This window comes from Aotus nancymaae, unplaced genomic scaffold (assembly GCF_030222135.1).
Source record: "Aotus nancymaae isolate 86718 unplaced genomic scaffold, 86718_ANA_hifiasm-v0.15.2.pri h1tg000003l, whole genome shotgun sequence".
Classification (NCBI taxonomy): domain Eukaryota; kingdom Metazoa; phylum Chordata; class Mammalia; order Primates; family Aotidae; genus Aotus; species Aotus nancymaae.
The window spans coordinates 23,053,329-23,072,408 of NW_026988414.1; the positions used below are offsets into that span (position 1 = coordinate 23,053,329).

At 46.4% G+C, this 19,080-nt stretch overlaps 1 pseudogene; it reads right to left on the reverse strand.

Annotated features, from left to right (window-relative positions):
* Window positions 1-17,688: 17,688 nt before the first annotated feature.
* LOC105707966 (interferon-induced transmembrane protein 3-like) lies at window positions 17,689-18,090 on the reverse strand (annotated as a pseudogene).
* Window positions 18,091-19,080: the final 990 nt, after the last annotated feature.

The following is a 19,080-nucleotide window of genomic DNA, read 5'->3' on the forward strand; positions in this document are numbered from 1 at the left end:
GATACCCTCCTGGCCCTTCAGCCACCATTGCCCTCTTATAGCATGACTCCTCTGTGTTTAGTTTCTGCTTCTCCAGACAGAGCATTGTTGGAAGACAGAGGTCAGCTGGAATCATTTTGGTGTCCCTTGGTGATCCCTTTTAGGGACCATTTTGATTCTCCCAAATGATCAGAGAAATCATTTATTTCCCCTGGCACCAAGCCTGTCAGGAGGCTGGTTGAGTGATTGGTCAAGGGGTTTCCTCCTAGTGGCTCCAATCCGTGTTCACACCATAGCTAGAATGTTTACTTACAAACACGAATGGTGCCATATCCCTCATCTGCTTAACACCCCTCAGGGGCCTCCTGATGCACTCAGGATAAACTCTTTATCATGGTGGTTCTTGACTCCTTCTGATCGCACTACTCCTGTCAATGGAGCCGTGATGAGTCTTTCTGTTTCTGGAATGTTCTTTCCTGCCTTAACACCTGCAATACTGTCTCTTCTACTTAGGGTGCTGTTCCCTCACTTTTGGCATCAAAGAGCAGCCTGCCTCTGTCTCAGCCTACCTAGCCTGTGAATGGCAACCCCTGGGTTCTGGTGGCTGAACTCTATGAGCCATGTGATTGCTTAATGCTAAATCTTAACACCTGTGTGCCCATGACCTGTGTTGACTTAAAATCATGAGATCTATACATCGAGAAAGGAGAGCTTAATTTCTTAAGAAGGGTTGCAGCTGCAGGCTGGGAAGCGTAGCCTCCAGCAGAAACCAAAAGCAGGCACTTGGAAGAAGGCTGAGACAGGAATTTATGCTGAACACGTTGGCTAAGTATACATAGTCAACAGGTTATAGGAAGAGCTATGAATATTCGTGAGGGGGTATGCATGCATAGTAAGCAAACGTGCATGTATGTCCCATGTTCACTTTGGGGTGGGGACTTAACATTTATATGCAGTGAATTTAGGCTCTATAAGTCAAAAGAGGAAACGGAGGACACAGAAATGTCCCTGTGTGCAGCCTCTGTGGACAGGCCAGAATCAGTCTGTGATCAATGGTGTCTTCTCAGGAAGGAATGATGTGCAGTTGCTGGGTCAAAATCACAAAAATGGTAGGGAGTCCAGCGGCAGCATCAGGTGGTTGGTGAAAATGAGTGGTGGAGCAAATCTTTTGAAGGTGCTGGTTTCTGCTGAACTCTTAAGAAAAAAAGTCTAATGGCATTTAGGGAGGGAGGGGTACAACAAGGCCTGTCTGACCTCCTCTCCCACCCTGTCACGGCCAAGAACTCAGTTTGTAAGTTTCTTTGTGGTCTCCTTGGCTAAGAGGGGGTCCATTAGTTGGTTGAAAGACTTAGGATTTTATTTCTCACCTGCACTGGTTATCACCCTTACAAAAAAAAGGAAAACACTTAAAGTGTGCAGGATCCCTGAGGATAAATTATTGAGGGAAAGAGAGAAATTAGACTCATCAGATAGACCTGCATTCAGATTTGGGCCCCACAGTTATTTTTGGCAGTATGGGTGAGTTGTTTCATCTCTTTAACCTCAGTTTCCTTATCTTTAAATGGGGTTAATGATGCTTCTTGCCTCATGGTGTAATCATGAGGTTTGAATTAATGTGTATAATGCAGTTTTGCACAGTGCCTGTCACATAGTAAGTACTCAATTTTGTTTGTTGTTAATTTACTATAAGGCAATATAAATAAATATATAAATGAGCATTTATTTAAAATCACTTCAGAATCTTTTTTCTTCCATTTTTTCATTTTTTCTTCTTCCCTCCTCCTTGCTCTCTCTTTTATCTCCCCCTATCCCTTTGTTTCTTTCTTTTGAGGCATTTAGTAAACTTTATTGGATGCCTACTGAGTGCCAAGCAATACCCCAGAGCCTGGGAAAGATTTTGGAGAGGAGAATGTGTGTTTTGTTGTCTTTCCTTGCCTGTGTCCCGGAGTGACCTTTGAATTTGTCTATATGACTTAGCCTCAAATGACAGGCCCAGCAAATCTGGGAGGTGGAGGAGGGGCTGTGTGGGGCTGAGAAGGGTTTCAGCTGGGTCTGCCTCCCCTGATTCCAGCTGTGCTCCACCCATGGCCCAGCAGGAAACCTCCATTTGTGATAAGAAAATGCCCTTTCAATAGCTCAGTGTGGAAGCTCAGATGTTGGTTAACAGTTGCTTAATTTTAGGAACCAGGATGTATTCTGCCAAGTTGTGATCCCACTGGACCTCCAAGCAGTTTGAATGTGGAGTGAAATCCAAACCATGATGTCTTAGATTCTTGAAACTGGAAAAAAAACAAAAACAAAACATTTCCAGGTTCAAAGAAAAAAGCTTCACCAGGTTCCTGGATGAATGAGTTTATCCAAAATATAACCATCCAAAAATAATATTCTAAAGTTTTCTTAAAAAATCAGAGACCTGGCCGGGTATAGTGGCTCATGCCTGTAATCCCAGCACTTTGGGAGGCCGAGGCGGGTGAATCATGAGGTCAGGAGATCGAGACCATCCTGACCAACATGGTGAAAGCCCGTCTCTACTAAAAATACAACAACAACAAAAATTTAGTTGGGCGTGGTGGCACATGCCTGTAGTCCCAGCTACTCAGGAGGCTGAGGCATGAGAATTGCTTGAACCCAGAAGGTGGAGGTTGCAGTGAGCCGAGATTGTATCACTGCACTACAGCCTGGGCAACAGTGTGAAATTCCATCTCAAATGGATGAATGAATGAGACCTATGAGTGAAACTTCTTTTATAACAGATTTATAAAGAAGGTATAGTGTGAGGGAATGGGTCTCTTCGAGAACATTAAAGGAAGAGTTGTTTCGTGATATCAACTGAAAGAGTTGTTTCGTGATGTCAACTACTCAGAGAAAGGAAAACACTTTTTGTTTTCGAACAGGATAGATTTTTTTATGGCTAATGGATTTTCAAGTTTGAATCCCCAGTTGTACTGCTAATGTGGATTTCATAATTAACCTCTCTGGGGTTGAACAGGCCTTAAAATGAGCTACACCAAAGACTGTTCGTGTAGTTCACAGCAGACTTGGAGGATCGCAAACAAACTGGGATTATGAAGGGTAGTTATGCTGATGTAATATTAATAGTTCGTTCTCATCTTTCAGGTTGCAAATCCCATTTCAGCTCCTCTGTAAAGCATTCCTTACTCCTCTTCCCCTCAGCCCCATATCCCCTGACTTTCCCACCTGTTTCCCTCCTTATTTCAGCCAGCTACCCATTCTTTCATCCCTCCCCAAGACCTGCTTATTCATCCTCTCTCCTTCCCCAGTCTGCTGCTTTAAAAACCCACCTCTGGGGTTCTGGACCCACAATGCCTGAAATATTTGGAAAAAGAGTGTTTGGTGCAGAGTTCTAGATAGTCTAAGACTATTTAGAATCTGAGGAGTTTTTCCCTTGGACACCACACGAGTCACAGGGGTCCATCTGCCTGGTGGCAGGGAGAAATGAGGATACAGAGAAGAAAGGATACAGAGGTTCTTTTGGAACGGGGAATCACTGGCTAGGGTCTGAAGGCTCCACAGGGAGGGACCGCATATGGTAGAGCTGGTCTTAGAGGGTCAGATGTGGCTCAACCAGCCTCCCACGTCATCTAGTGGGGAAGAGAGAAGAGCTTGCAGGAGACGGCTCTTCTGGCTTCAGTGTCTCCTTGGACCATGGGAGTGCTGAGGCTTGGGGTCTTAGGAGGGTCTGCCTGGGTGCAGGGGCTGCTCAGCAAGTGGGGACCAGGAGCCTGTGCTTCAGCCTCAGTCATGGCTGCCCCAGCAGTGGGGCCCATGAACCTAACTTGATAGGATTAGAAGAAGCTTTGGAGGAGAGTAGCAACTAAAACCATGGGGGATTCCTGGGGTGGTGGGCTTAGCCTGGGACAAGAGAGGGAGAAGTTTGTATCCCTAAGGCAGGATCCATGCTGTTTTGTGGATTTGGATTCAAGAACCACAGTTAATTCCAAGACAGGCCCATCTGTGGAGCCCTCCATTGAATCTGTCCAGGAAGCCTACAGGTGGGGTGGACTCTGGCATGATCTGCTGCTTCACAGACACCCCCCGCCCAACCCCTGAACTCCTGAGGTAGAGTCCACCCATCATCGGCACTCACCCCTGAGAATCTTGTTTCAGTGTAGCCTGTGGCGTGTGTGGTTTCTAATCAGGAGGTGTGGGGATTAAATGATTCCAAACAGAAGTGATCTGGCCCCACCCTTGGTGGCCTTGTGGTGTCAGGAACTTTCATGAGTATAAGGGTAGCCGAGAGAAAGGAGAATAGACCCAAAGTCAGACAAGCAAGTTTTATTAACCTGCGGGCTGCTCCGTAACAGTCGGAGGAGGCAGCCCTGAGCTCACAGAACGAGGGGTTTATAGGGGTGAGAGGGACATGAGGGGCTTTTAGGACTGAGGTAATCTATCCGCTGGTAACAGGCACAGAGATAGTTTGTTAACTTATAACAGACCTACAGTACATTATCCTGTGACTTTTGTGGTGGCAGTTTTTTAAAAAAGAGAGAAACCAGGAGTTTTTTACAGATATGTGTCAAACAGGAATTTACAAGTATGGATAACCAACGTATGTTTTCCCTGTCCTCCCTGGAGCTGCCTGGATGGCTGTAATCAGGCTTTGCTTAATTGCAGCACATCTGGCAGCCTTGATGTGGCTTGTAGGTAGGGGTTCAGGAATGCAGCTGCAGAGCAATCAGAGTGAGGGAAGGGGTCGGCTTACATGCAGCAGGTTTTCAGAGGCAGCTTGTCCCTAACACCTGACACCAGCACTTCAAGTACCATTGAATCTGCTGGAACATAAAGCCCAAGTGATAGAGCAACTTGCGCAGCTGCCTGGAACCGCTGCAGAGCCTTCTCTCGTTCTTGGCCACACTCCAAACCAGCTACTTTTCAGGTCGCTGTGTGAATAAGCTAGAGTAACACACCTGAATGAGGAATATGTTCCTTCCAAAGTCCAAAGAGGCCCACTAAGTGCTGTGCTGCTTTTTCCTTTCTAGGAAGGGCCAGATTGAACAGCTTACTCTTCATTTTAAAAGAGGTATCTCAATATCCCCTATACCTCTGGACCCCTAGAAATTTCCTCATGGCAATATTTCACCAGAGTAAAAGTCCCCTGAATTTGGGTCAGATTTATTTCCCACCTTCCCACCATAAGCACACAAATGTTTTACCAGTAATCTAGAGAACTTTCTCCTTCTCACTGTCTAGGTCCAGTCAGTGTAACATCATCAATGCAGTGGAGAGTGTGCTAGCTTATGGGAGGGAAAGCATTTAAGATCCTGCAAAATAGCCTATGACACGGGGCTGGACAGTTGGTATACTCCTGAGGTAGAGCAATGAAGCTGTGTTTCTGGCTTGGCCAGTTGAAAGCAAGCTACTTCCGGTAGTCCTTATTGGCAGGTATAAGGAAAAATGCATTTGCCAGATGAATAGGTGCATGTCACCAGGTACCAGGAGATACGTTGATTTGTTCAAGCAATGAACCCACTTGGCACAGCAGCTAGAATTGTTTTAGCCACCTGCTTAAGCTTGTAATAATTCATTGTCATTCTCCAATATCCATCTGACTTCCTCACAGGCCAAAAAGGACAGTTGAAGATGTATTTGCACTTAAAGTCACTGATGTTGGCGTTAATCTTTGCAATACTTCCAGAAATGTGGCATTGCTTTTAATTGACTGTTTTCCCGGGTATAGGAAGTTGTAATGGCTTCCACTTGGCTTTTCTCACCATAGCAGCCCTCATTATACTGGTCAGAAAATCAATGTAGGAAATCTCCTAGTTGGTAATTACATCTATTCCAATTATACATTTTAGATTTAGAGAAATAACCATAGCATGGGCTGAGAGACCCACAGAGCCCAGTATGCAGTGAACCCAAGCTAAAACCCCACTGATGACACGACCTCCATAAGCCTCTGTCTTGACTGGAGGGCGCAGTGGTGGTTTGGTTCTCCTAGAGTCAATGTGAGTTTAGAGCCAGCGTCCAGTAGTTCCTGAAAAGGCTAATTATTTCCTTTTCCCCGATGCACTTACCCCGATCAAAGGCCAAATTTCCTTTGGGAAAAACTAGGAGAAAGAGTAACAGTACAAATGTTTGCCGGTTTACCCGGGGCCTTCCTCAAGGGAACCCAGCCCTTCCTACATTCAGTGTTCCAGGTCTGTAAACTGGCCCAGAAGTCTGGATTTGATTGAGGAGCTGTGACTCTGTGCTTTTATGATACAGGTTAGACTTTTATTTCGGTAACCTAAAACCTTCATGCTTACCTCGATTAAGCAAACATTTATTAGTCTTCCTACCAATTTCATGCCTAGGAATAAGCATGATCAACAAACTACACTATAGGTCTGCAAAGGCCAGACTATTTTGATTGCTGAATGACTCTGCTGTCCATCGTGGTCACCACACCCACCCTGACTTTGGTGGTTGACTGCAGCCACTTGGCCCCTGCAGTCCCAGGATATGATTATTCCCATCGCATCTAGGATATCCCATTCAGCCACTCCAGGTCCTAGTGTGACCCCAGAGCTCTTCCAGAATGTTGGGCTCCCTCATAAATAATTTCTCATATTCATGAGAATATTCATGTGCCTTCGGGGCTCTTCTAGTGTGAGTGAGTAGGTCTTAAATGACAGATCCACGCTAACACTAGAATCTCACTATGCCTGTGAATCCCATCCACTGCATTACACCAAGGCAGGTCTGGCATTCCCCGCTCGCTCACTGTGGGCCACCTTCTGATGCATGTTTCAGATGACAAACCAAACAAATATCAGAGCCCTTTCTACCTCCCCGAGCTACAACATTCAATGCAGAACCTCTGCTGAGTGAGCCTAATCAACAAATTCGGCGTGACCCAATTCTGTGTTCTTTCGTCCCTTACCCCACTCTCACTATTCATTCTCACATCTGTCCCCTGTATTTCTGTCTTTATACATTAGAAAACTCAAGTAGTTATTTTGCAGCTTAGCCCCTCCTTGGATTACACTTTGTTCCTCACCGTTAGGGGCCTGCTGGGACTTGAGCCTGGTTATTGGTCTAGAAGCAAAGAGGGGTGCTGGGGGTGGGTCTTGTCTTAGCCTTCATTCCTGTCTTATTATGCTTTGCTGATGAAACAAAATACCACAGACTGAGTGGCTTAAAAAGCAGAAGTTACTTTCTTGCAGTTTGGAAGGCTGGGAAGTACAAGAGCTAGTTTCTGGCTCTTCCCATTTCTGATGAGGACTGTTTCCCTGGCTTGCAGATGGCCACCTTCTCAGTGTGTCCTCCCATGGCCTTTTCCTGGTGTACCTGTATGTGGAGGATGGGAGGCAGCTCCCTCTTCTTCTGTTTATCTGATTAGAACCCCACATGTATGACCTAATTTCACCCCAATTACCTATTATCTCCAAGTACGGTCACATTGGGGGTTGCGCCTCAACATTTACATTTTGGGAAATACACTCAGTCCACAGCAAAGTTCCATGAACTCATAAATTGAAAAAAGTGCATTTTTATTTTTCACTCATCTTTGAGCAAAAATTAGCATTCTGTTCAACTATGTATGTCGCCAACAAACCAGAGCATGGTCAGCAGTACCCATGACTGTGTCACTGTGAGAAATAGGATATTGGTCTCGATATCTTATAGAATTGTTCATGCTTGTCACTATTTCAAATTTATACCATTCAGAAAGCCCCACTGGAGGCACATAGAGAGGCATACATATTATCATATTGCCAATTTAATTTTTATATTTTGTTATATTATTACTTTTAAATGTGCTTTATTTTATTGAGTCATTTTAAAGCATTATTCTGGAAAAGGACCCACGGGCCTCACCGGACATCCAGAGATGCCAGGGCTGATGATAGCCTAGACCTCTTACCAGCAGGTGACTTTTGTTTGTGATGATAATGTCTGACCTCACTCTGTAGGGAAACCTGCATATTTAGGTGGTTGGCCGTTGGCTTTTGTGCCATTGGTTAAAGTAATCAGAATAACCCATGGAAATCTTACAAGGGAAGGCTGGAAAGTTGAGGTGACATTTAAACCGTGAGGTCCCATTGATAAGAAAAGAGTTTAGTGACCAAGTGCTCTGAATAAAAGCTTACTGGACATTATGCTTGCTTGGACAAAATGATACTTAGACCAAGGACAGCATAGTCATAGTAAAGAGCTCTGGAATTGGGTTAAGGAGTTTTGATGCCTTGAAAATAAGGGGGAGATGGCCAGTCTGCAGCTGGAATTATTACCAATCTTCCTATCCTCATAGAATTACACTTTATGGAATTTTTTTCTGACATAAACGGAAACTGATTCTAAAATGGAAAAGTGATTATTTTTTGAATTGCAATTCATAGGTCAAACTCTTTTCTCTTTTGAGTAGGCGCTTCTCAAAAAAGATACACAAGTGACAAGCACACAAAAAGGACCCAACATCATCAGTCATTAGGAAAATACAAATTAAAACCAAATTGAAATACCACTGCACCGATTAAAATTAATAAAACTAAAATGACTGATATTTCCTAATGTTGACAAAAAACCCATCCACGGGAGTTGTGGTTGGAAGCGCAAATGGTACATCTACTTTGGAAAATTGTCAGCTGCTTATAAAGTTCAAGTTATACGCCTCCCCTATAACCCAGTAATTCACTCCTTTGTATTTACACAAGAGACATGAAAGCATATGTACAGAATTGCAAAATAATGTTAAAAGCAGCTTTATTTATAATAGCCTAAATATAGAATAAATTCAAATGTCCACCAAGAAGGAAATATGAATGAATGAATTGTAGTCCCTCCATACAATGGAATGCTCTTCAGCAATGAAAATGCGTGAACTAGAGATACAGGCCCACAGCACGGATGTGTTTCACAGGCATTAAGATGACTGAAAGAAGGAAACACACTGCAGAGTGAATACTGTGTGATTCCATTTACATGAATTCAAAACATGCCAAAGTTTGCCAGGTATGGTGGCTTACACCTGTAATCCCAGCACTTTGAGAGGCCAAAGCAGGTGGAGACAGGTCCCTCTTCCAGGAGTTCAAGACCAGCCTAACCAACATGCTGAAACCCCATCTCTACTAAAAATACAATAATCAACTGGGTATGGTGGCGTATACCTGTAATTGCAGCTACTTGTGAGACTGAGGCATAAGAATCGCTTGAACCCAGGAGGAGGAGGTTGCAGTGAGCCGAGATGGCACCACTGTACTCCATCCAGCCTGGGTAACAGAGACTCTGTCTCAAAACAACAACAACAAAAACCATGCAAAAGTCATCTATGGTGGAAAATACTAGGACAGTGGTAACCTCAGATGGTGCAGGGGTGGGTTACTGACTAGAAAGAGCACAGTGGAGCCTCCGCCTGTCAGGAGGGGCCTTTATTGCCGGGGCTACTGTTGGGGCTGGTGGGAATAACCCTGGCTTGGGATCACTCTCTGTTCCACACAAGCTGAGCTTTGCTAGCACCAGATTCCAGCCTCAGGGGTAGAAGGACACTGCCAATAGGCCCCGCCAGCCCAGGGATTCTAGGAGGGAGGGGAGGTGAGTAGGAAGGAAAGCGCATCTGTGATGTGCTCATGGGCAAGCTGCTGACTGAGTTTCCCAGAGTGGAGACTTCAGGCTTGGGGTGGACCTGGGCATCTCCTCCGAGCCCACACAAGGAGCACAGTGGGTCTCTACCAGCTGAGCTCTTCCCTGGGAGAGGCTCAGGGACAACCAGAGAGGCCCATGTCCAGGACCTTGAGAGTCCTCTTTCACTTTCCATCCCTGACCCCAAAGTTCAAGACTGTTCCCTCTCAAAGGGGGCTGTGTGAGGGGTGTGCTGGGCAGTTGGGGTCGCTCATAGACTTCCAGAGCCCACCCACCTCTGACCCCTTCCCAATTCCTAGGAACCGTCGGGTCCCACTGAGAGAATACCTGTAGTTATCTTGCCACACGATACAGACCAGTGTTCCTCCGCTTTTTTCCCCCATTATTTCTCTCTTAAGGAGCCTTTTAGACATTTGTCATCTATTTATTCCTTTCCAAAGAGAAATTGTAATACCCCAGATAAACTGTATATCTGTGCATGTACCCTCTATCCCCAGATAAATTGTATATCCGTGCATGTACCCTCTATCCCCAGATAAACTGTGTATCCGTGCATGTACCCCGTATCCCCAGATAAACTGTATATCCGTGCATGTACCCTGTATCCCCAGATAAACTGTATATCTGTGCATGTACCCTGTATCCCCAGATAAACTGTATATCCGTGCATGTACCCTCTATCCCCAGATAAACTGTATATCCGTGCATGTACCCTCTATCCCCAGATAAACTGTGTATCCGTGCATGTACCCTGTATCCCCAGATAAACTGTGTATCCGTGCATGTACCCTGTATCCCCAGATAAACTGTGTATCCATGCATGTACCCTGTATCCCCAGATAAACTGTATATCTGTGCATGTACCCTCTATCCCCAGATAAACTGTATATCTGTGCATGTACCCTCTATCCCCAGATAAACTGTATATCTGTGCATGTACCCTCTATCCCCAGGTAAACTGTATATCTGTGCATGTACCCTGTATCCCCAGATAAACTGTATATCCGTGCATGTACCCTCTATCCCCAGATAAACTGTGTATCCGTGCATGTACCCTCTATCCCCAGATAAACTGTATATCTGTGCATGTACCCTCTATCCCCAGATAAACTGTATATCTGTGCATGTACCCTCTATCCCAGATAAACTGTATATCCGTGCATGTACCCTCTATCCCCAGATAAACTGTGTATCCATGCATGTACCCTCTATCCCCAGATAAACTGTATATCTGTTCGTGTACCCTCTATCCCTAGATAAACTGTATATCCTTGCATGTGTCCACTGTTCAATGGCCTGAGTATCGGTGCAGCCAATGCTTGTCTCCCACTCCTCTCCCCTGCTGTGATGTCCGCTCAGAAGGCATCTCCCCATTCTTAGAGCTTCACTGATAGAAAAATACTGCACTTCCCAAACAAGATTCTAGTTCCAGACATGCTTCCAGAATTCTCAGGATGAGAGCATTCATGGATGGATGGTGGTGCTGTTTGCAAAAAAATGTGAATGCATTTAATGCCACCAATCTGTGCAGTTCAAGATGGTTAAAATTATCAGTTTTATGTTACCTATGTTTTACCACATTTTCAAAGTAAAAAATAAAAAGATAAAGCTGGAACCTAAAAATGTCCAGAGTAACATACAAGACTACCCATTGTATTTGGAGCAGCCCAGCAAAGCAGCGCTCCTTATAAAGTGGGGATAACAAAAGTGAAAGATTGTTATTTCCAAAATAACCAATAAAGTAGTCTTCCTAGTGGGAACAAGTCATTCCTTTAGTTTGCAGGGTTTTTGTTCGGTTTGAATACACCTGTGGGAGGATGTCATAGTCATTGCAGGCCTTTGGATTCTTGAGAACTTAATGAGCCCAAGCTGTTCATGAGGAGTAGGGTGCTCAAATTCATCCTTCCAACAGGGGGCTGCTGGGTACCCACTGTGGTTCCAGCCCCATGCTGGCAACAGGAATGAAATGCCCAGTGAGGGCTACACACCCTGGCTCACCTACCAGGCCATGGGCTCAGCTCCACAGCTACCTGAGAAATTTGTTTTTAGGGACAATTTGTAGAGGTTGTAGCCGAGCTTTTTGAGGTGAGGTCAGACTTTATCATCATAACCAAAAGTCACGTGCTGATGAGAGGCTCTAAACACCTGGAACCCATGACCTAGCAACTTCCAGATGTTGACTTGGGACGGGGATGGGCTTGTCTGCTCCAAATGAATGCCCTGGCCAGAGAGAGTAAACCAGGGAGACATCCCTGAAAGAGGGTGTTAAGGAACAGTAGTCCCCTTCCATCTCCACCAGGCAGAAAAAATCCCCTGGAAATGTCCCCAGAACAGAGAGCTGCTGATCTCTTTCTGGATGCGCCGGGCCTCAAGAGGTTGCTGGTTCCTGCCCACTTGCTCCCAAGGTATATTCTTGATCAGAAAGGAGGGAAGAAGTGTGTGGGTGTGGGGAGGAAGCACAGGGAAGAAGTCACAGGAATGCCCACAGCAGAGGTCCTCAGGCGCTGGGCTATCCCTGGTGGCAACACCCTTGGTGCTGGTCCTGGGTAAGGATGGCCTCACAAGCACCCTATGCTGTGACTCCAGCCCCCAGGATCCTCCTCAAGGTACAGAGAAGGAGCTCAGGTGAGCGCTGGGTGGATGATGCCATCTTTTCCCATTGAAATCACAGAATTTTACAACTAAAGAGAACTTCCAGATGGTTTAAGTCAACTGCTCTCTTATTTATTCTAAAAAAGAAAATTATTCAATATGCTCTTCCAGGTTAATAGAAAATCAGATAGATTCATCTTTCTTTATGAACCCATAGGGTATCAGTCATTGAGCCATTATTGTTTTCCTAGAAGAAAACTCTTTATGCTCATGAGATTTCCGGAGCATTAGAGTGGCTCTGTTGCCTGGTTTTGGGGTGCAGGGGAGCGCTTAGTGCCCCTGAGAGGACTTTTTTTAGGCTCTTGGTCTTTCACTTACCTAAGAATGGGAGAGGGGACCACGGCGCAGTGCACTTGCAAGTAAATATCAGATCCCAAAGAGTTTTTGCAGAAAGTGATTTATTTAGGCAGAGAGAAAGAGAGAAAAAGATGAGAAAGAGAAAGCTTCCACAAGGATTGTGGAAGGGGACCCAAGTCTGGAATCCTGGAGAGGAAAGCAGCTTCTACACTGAGTGGAAGGGGACCCCAGAGGAGGAAATCTTGGACAGAGAGAAAGCTTCCACGAGGATGGTGGAAGGGGAGCCAAAGATGGACTCCAAGGAGGTGAGGAAGAAGGGGACTTTTAACCTGGGAGGAATTCCCACCTTCTCCAAGCCCTGTGGACAATGAAAAGAGTTCCTTTAAACTTCCGCTGGAGTGATTGACCTTTGATGCTTTCCGGAGTGTGTGAAAATTTAAACAAAGACCTCTAATCCCCGATGCGGGGCAAGGTTATGGCACTGGGAATTTTTTGCCTTTAATTATGCCCCCTTGTGGAGCCAGGAAGAGAATACACCCCCTCAGTCCACCCACTGAACAGCAAAGTCCAACTTCTGTTGAGGTCTTGGGGGCTGATTGCTCTATGGCTACTTCCTGCTGAATGGGTCATAGAAGGGGCCCTGCAGTTGAGGTTTCCTCCAGAGAGGAGCCTTTTAGGGGTGCGGGTTGATTCTGAGGTTCACAATAGAGCTTATGAGCCAAGGACATTTGGGATTCCAGCGGCAGGATTGTTTGTGACCTTATGGTTCTATAAGAAACGATTGTGACGAGGTGGTTAGAGATGAGAGGTCCAGAGGCCAACAGTTACAGAATGTTATAAACAAGCCTAGGAGAGAATAGAGCCAGGACAGTCAGTTGCTAAACAAGCTTCACGATGCTATTTTTGGAAGATTTTTAGCTTTGTGGTTGATTGATTTTTGAGTTCTTTAACTTTGTTTAAAACAACACGTAATGGGTTTACAAAATAGCAGCATTTCTTCCTAGAAAGAGACAGGTTCCCTTCCTTTCTGTTGTCAGCAGTTTTAGGGCTTTTACTTTGAAGAGCTACGGCAGCTAAAGAGTTAGACTGTTTTGCAGAGTGAGCTGCCCCCACAGAGAGAATTAGCAACCTTTCTATGTTATTAATTAACTCCTGAGATAGTTTATAGTAACTGAATAGAGGTAGTGACTTTTCAAATACCAGCACCAAGTTTTTCTATTATTTAACCCCAACCCCCCAATGAAAGGAATAGTTGGCGTTTGAGAGATAGCAACGTTGAGAGTTACAGTCCTGTTAATGCCAAGATATACATTAGAGTTATGAGTGGTTACTTTCCTGGGGATTTTGTTGGAAGAGCAGAGGTAGATCCTTTAAAGGCTTGCAGGTGTACGAAGGGTTGTTTCCTGGAATTTTAAGCTGTGGAGTGGAGGGTTTATGACTTTTTTCAGGAGGTGTTCAAGGCTTTAGCCGAGTGTGATGAATTCATGTGTTAATTTCCACCATAACTGCCATTAGGGTAGACAGAATAAACGAAAATGGTCCTTTCTGAGATGGGCCTAGAGAGGGAGAGTCTGAGGGGAGAGATTTAACAAGCACCAAGTTTCCAGGGCAGGAGAGAAATACTGAGAAGGCTGTACCAGCACCCAGGAGAAGATTAACCTCCTGGCCCTATATGGTCAGCTTTACCCGGGGCTCTGTGAGGGTGATGATTTGAGCTGGCACTTGCCCCAGGCACCCTCAGTCCCACCACTGGGTTATTTGGTTAGACACCTCAGGCCCTGAGAACCTTTGTGCCCTGGGACGGTGTGCTTTTCAATGATTCCCTTGGCACAGCGGGTAAGGACGAGATGGTGGTTTATTCCTTTGGGGACAATTTGTTATAAAATGTCCCTTTAGACCACACGGGTAACAAGCTCTGCCAGACTGGCGGCTAACCTGAGCCTTTCCCTTATCTGAGCCCCTGAGGTCTACTTGCCTGAAGGCCGTGACTAAGACAGCAGCTTTTCTTTGATTTTTTTCTGTTCCTTTCAGCCTGTTCCTCCTGGTTTTTATTATAAAACACCTAGGTTGCCTGGTTTAGTAATGATTTTAGACTCTGCTCTGGCCCCAAGACCAGCTTTTGGAGCTTTCTCTGAATATCTGCTGCTGCCTGAGTAATAAACTTGTCCTTTAGTATTAACTGTTCCTTAATGGAGTCTGGTGACAGGGGAGTGTACTTTCTTAAGGCCTCCCACAATTGCTTAAGGAAAGCTGTTGGGTTTTCTTCCCTTCTCTGAGTTATGGCGGATAACACTGCGTCGTTTATGGGCTTCTTCCTAGTTCACCTTAATCCCTCAAGTATGCAGGTTAGGAAATGCCTGCGACTCCAGTCCCCTTGTTCTGAATCCGGATTCCAGTGAGGGTTTGTGCCAGGGACTGCCTGTTTGCCTGTTGGCTATCTATCCTTTTCCTCTGGCATTATTAGGTTATGTACATGACTATGGTACCAAGTGTCCCCAGATTTTTGAGCCACTGCTAGAGCAGCCTCTTTCTTATTGCTGGTTAGGGTTTGATGAAACAATAGCATGATATTTTTCCAGTTTAGTTTGAAGGACTGATCCAGGCTTTGCAGAACATCTATGTACTTGTCTGGGTTATTTGAAAACTTTTCTAAGTCACCTTAATTTGCTTTAAGTTAGAAAGTGAGAAGGGTGTATGCACCTTGGTTGGGCCAAATTTTTCTCCCACTGCCTGTAGGGAGCAGAATCGGGGCATCCCAGTAGCCTGAGATGCCCTGGCCGTCTTGGCCCTTTCTGGCTCCTGTTGGGGTACGGGACTAACGAGCCTCAGTTAGCACGTGCGGAGGTAGTTACCACAGGGAGTTCAGTATGTGGAGGTGGTCCTGAGGAGGGCTGAGTAGGGTATGGGGTACAGGCCCGACACAGCTGAGGCTTATTCCTTAGGAAAAAGAAAAGTTGCACATAGAGGACATTAAACCATTTGCCCTCACTTTTACAATACAGGTTTAATTGAAGAATAGTGTTACAGTCTATACCTCCCTTTGGAGGCCAGGTTTGCCACTTGGCAGGGGGTATTTTGGCCACTCTGTTTGGCAGAGGAAAATGAGCCATTTCTTTTTCAAAGATTGTGTGTTAAATTGGTCCTAATTTTCCAGTATACATTTTAATGGGGACTTGAGTTTGGGAAGATTGGCATCCATCTGAAATTGAACACAAGGGATGCCAGCATCCCCGGTTATAAATTACAGCCCCTCGAACTGAGGCGTTCCTTAGATAAGGGTACCAGGTCTGAGGCATTCCTTGGTCAGTACCTTGAAATTTCCGTGTGCCCAAGATGAGTGATTATTTTTTCAGGGGGTCTCCCGTGTACTGGATTTAAATGATGCCTACCAGTGTCATGGGACTCACTGTTTGCATGACCTCCAGTGACTACCATAGAGGCATGAGGGCTGCTGGGTTGGGTAGTTGTATACCAATGAGTTCTTGACAAGTCCAGTGAGGCTTGGGAGATGGATACCAATATTTCCTAGCAAAAGTTTAATTTGCACAGGCCAGATTATAAAACTGCCCTGGAAGGGTAAACTTCTAGGGAGGGAACTTAATGCACATTAATCTGAAGAAGGTGGGGCCGTGTGGCCGAGGCAATACCCTCAGGACCTGGACCTTCTTCCCCAACTTTATTTTCCATTATAGGAAAATGCCCTTAGGGTTGTGAGGCCTGCCATTAACTATTTGGGCCCTGGAACCGGTTTTACTATGATCTTCTAGATGGAAAAGTTCTATCAGAGATAGAGCCAATCCTAAACAAGACAAATTATACAGAAAGCGCAAACAGCCTTCAGCTTTTGGATTTCCCCACTCAAGGTTGTTTCTACCAGGGACTTGAACCAGCAATCTCACAACCGCCAGCTCTATGCCTTAGCCCCTTTGCGGTTTGGCCATTTTCATTAAAAGCAACGTGGAGAGCTTCCTTAAGCCTCGTCTGAATGAGATCTCAGCGTGCAGCAGGCCTGTGCCTCGAATTTGAACCCAGGTATTGGTGCGAAAGCCAGGTGCGGCTTGTAGCCAGTGGCTGTTTCTTTGTTTTTGTATTTCTTGAGACAGAGTCTTGATCTGTCACCAGGCTGAAGTGCAATGGTGCAATCTCAGCTCACTGCAGTCTCCACCTCCCGTGTTCAAGCGATTCTCCTGCCTCAGCCTCCCCAGTAGCTGGGATTACAGGCGTGTGCCACCACATCCAGCTAGTTTTTTGTATTTTTAGTAGAGACAGGGTTTCACCATGTTGGCTAGCATGGTCTTGATCTCCTGACCTCCTGATCTGCCCGCCTTGGCCTCCCAAAGTGCTGGGGTTACAGGCCTGGGCCACTGCGCCCAGCCAACTGCTGTTTTTTTACTACACTATGAGAGAAAAAAAAAAAAACAAAACTGCTTGCCGCTGTGGTTTAAAAGCCAGGCCGCTGAGTTCCTGTTTGCCATGACTCCGGGACCATGTGCACACCCTGGGCCCCTTTTTTCACTGCTGCCTCCTACTGGGGAACTCCGGAGAGGCCTGCAGGGCTGTACCTGGCCGCCGCCTCCCAGGTCCCACGCAGGCTCCGGTTCCACCTGGGCTTGGGCTATACTTCACCCGCTCCCTGCTGTTTTCCTCTCCCCCACAGTGCTGGTGACTGCGGCTTTTAACAGCCCAGGCCCGTCCTCGGGCCTGGGACTGAGCTTTGGGCCAGAACACACGGCTGGGACATGCCAGTTTCTATAGATAGCATCTGTCTGCCATGCCTCCCGCAGGTTTTTGGCTCAGAGATGCAGCTGAGAGGGAAAGGGAGAGAAATGGGGCAAGGGGAAGAAAGAGAGAGAGAGAGAGAGAGACAGACAGACAGACAGACAAAAGCAAGCAGAGAGGGTTTGGAGAAAGAAACTGCACCTTTAATTCTGGCCGGCCCATGCCTCTTAAAGATAGCTTGGGCTCTGCCCGCACAGCTTGGCACTGCCGCTCTGGTGTTCTTTCTTTCTTTTTTTTTTTTATTCCGGGAACATGTGCACTTTATTGAACGCCATTGTAGAAAAGTGTGTGAGTCCTGATACAGGACTCGGCTGGGGGCAGGGCGAGGAATGGAAGCTGGAGTATGTGGGAGACAGGTCATGGGTAGAGCCCCTGGCCAGGATGATTCCTCTGAATCTACTGATAGGCTTGCAGAATCAGTATTGGGATGATGATCAGCAGAATGGTCATGATGATGCCCAAAATCAGTGCCCAGATGTTCAGGCACTTGGTGGTGGAGGCCTAGGCCTGGGCCCCGGTCAGGTTGCCAACCATCTTCCCGTCCCTAGACTTCACGGAGTAGGCGAACGCTATGAAGCCCAGGCAGCGGGAGTTCATGAAGAGGGTGTTGAACAGGGACCAGATGACGTGGTCGGGCACGGAGGTCTCGCTGTGGATGTGGATCACCGTGGATGTTGGGGGCGCAGGGTTGTGGGGCACCCCTGGTGCAGCCACCTCTTGCTCCTCCTTCGGCATCTCATAGTTGGGGGGACGGTGGGTGTTGGCGGGAGTGAAGAAGGTTTAGACAGTGTGGTTCATGGTGTCCAGGGAAGCCCAGCTGTGGTCGGGTTGCTGGGGTGCTTCTCAGTGGGCCCTCCCCTTCCCCGTTAGTTTGATTTCTCAACTCCGCTCTGGTGTTCTTAAAGCGACAGACAGAATTCAAGTGAGAGGGTGTTGGATATAACTCACCGCTCCGACATGCTTTCTTGGCCCCTGACTGCCTCCTCCTGGCTGGTTCACCACTAATTGTTTCCAGGTTTTGGGGTGCAGGGGAGTGCTTAGCTCCCCTGAGAGGATTTTTTTCCAGGCTCTTGGTCTCTCACTCACCCAAGAATGGGAGAGGGGACCACGGTGTGGTGTACTCACAAGTAAGTATCGAACTCCAAAGAGTTTTTGTAGAAAGTGATTTCTTTAGGCAGAGAGAAAAAAAGAAAGATGAGAGAGAGAGAAAGCTTCCATGAGGATTGTGGAAGGGGACCCAAGTCTGGAATCCTGGAGAGGAAAGCAGCTTCCACACTTAGTGGAAGGGGACCCCAGAGGGGGACATCCCTGACAGAGAGAAAGCTTCCACAAGGATGGCGGAAGGGGAGCCAAAGATGGACTCCAAGGAGGTGAGGAAGAAGGGGACTTTTAACCTGGGATGAATTCCCACCTTCTCCAAGCCCCCTGGCCAACGAAAAGAGTTCCTTTAAACTTCCTCTGGAGTGATTGACCTTTGGTCCTTTCCCGCATGTGCGAAAATTTAAACAAAGACCTCTAATCCCTGGATGGAGAAAGAGGGGAGGGGGCAAGGTTATGGCGCTGGGAAGTTTTGGCCTTTGAAATTACGCCTCCTTATGGACCCAGGAAGAGAATACATTCCCTCAGAACCAGAGGGCCTTAGGTGAAGTGGACACACTGCCCATAAGCGGGGAGCAAGGAGGGAATTTCCAAACCCAAGAACTGGCAGACCTGGCAGAAACTGCTGGAGAGAGAACAGTTACTCGGGCTCAAGTCTAGAGATTAATTGTGATGTGCCTTGCTTTCTAG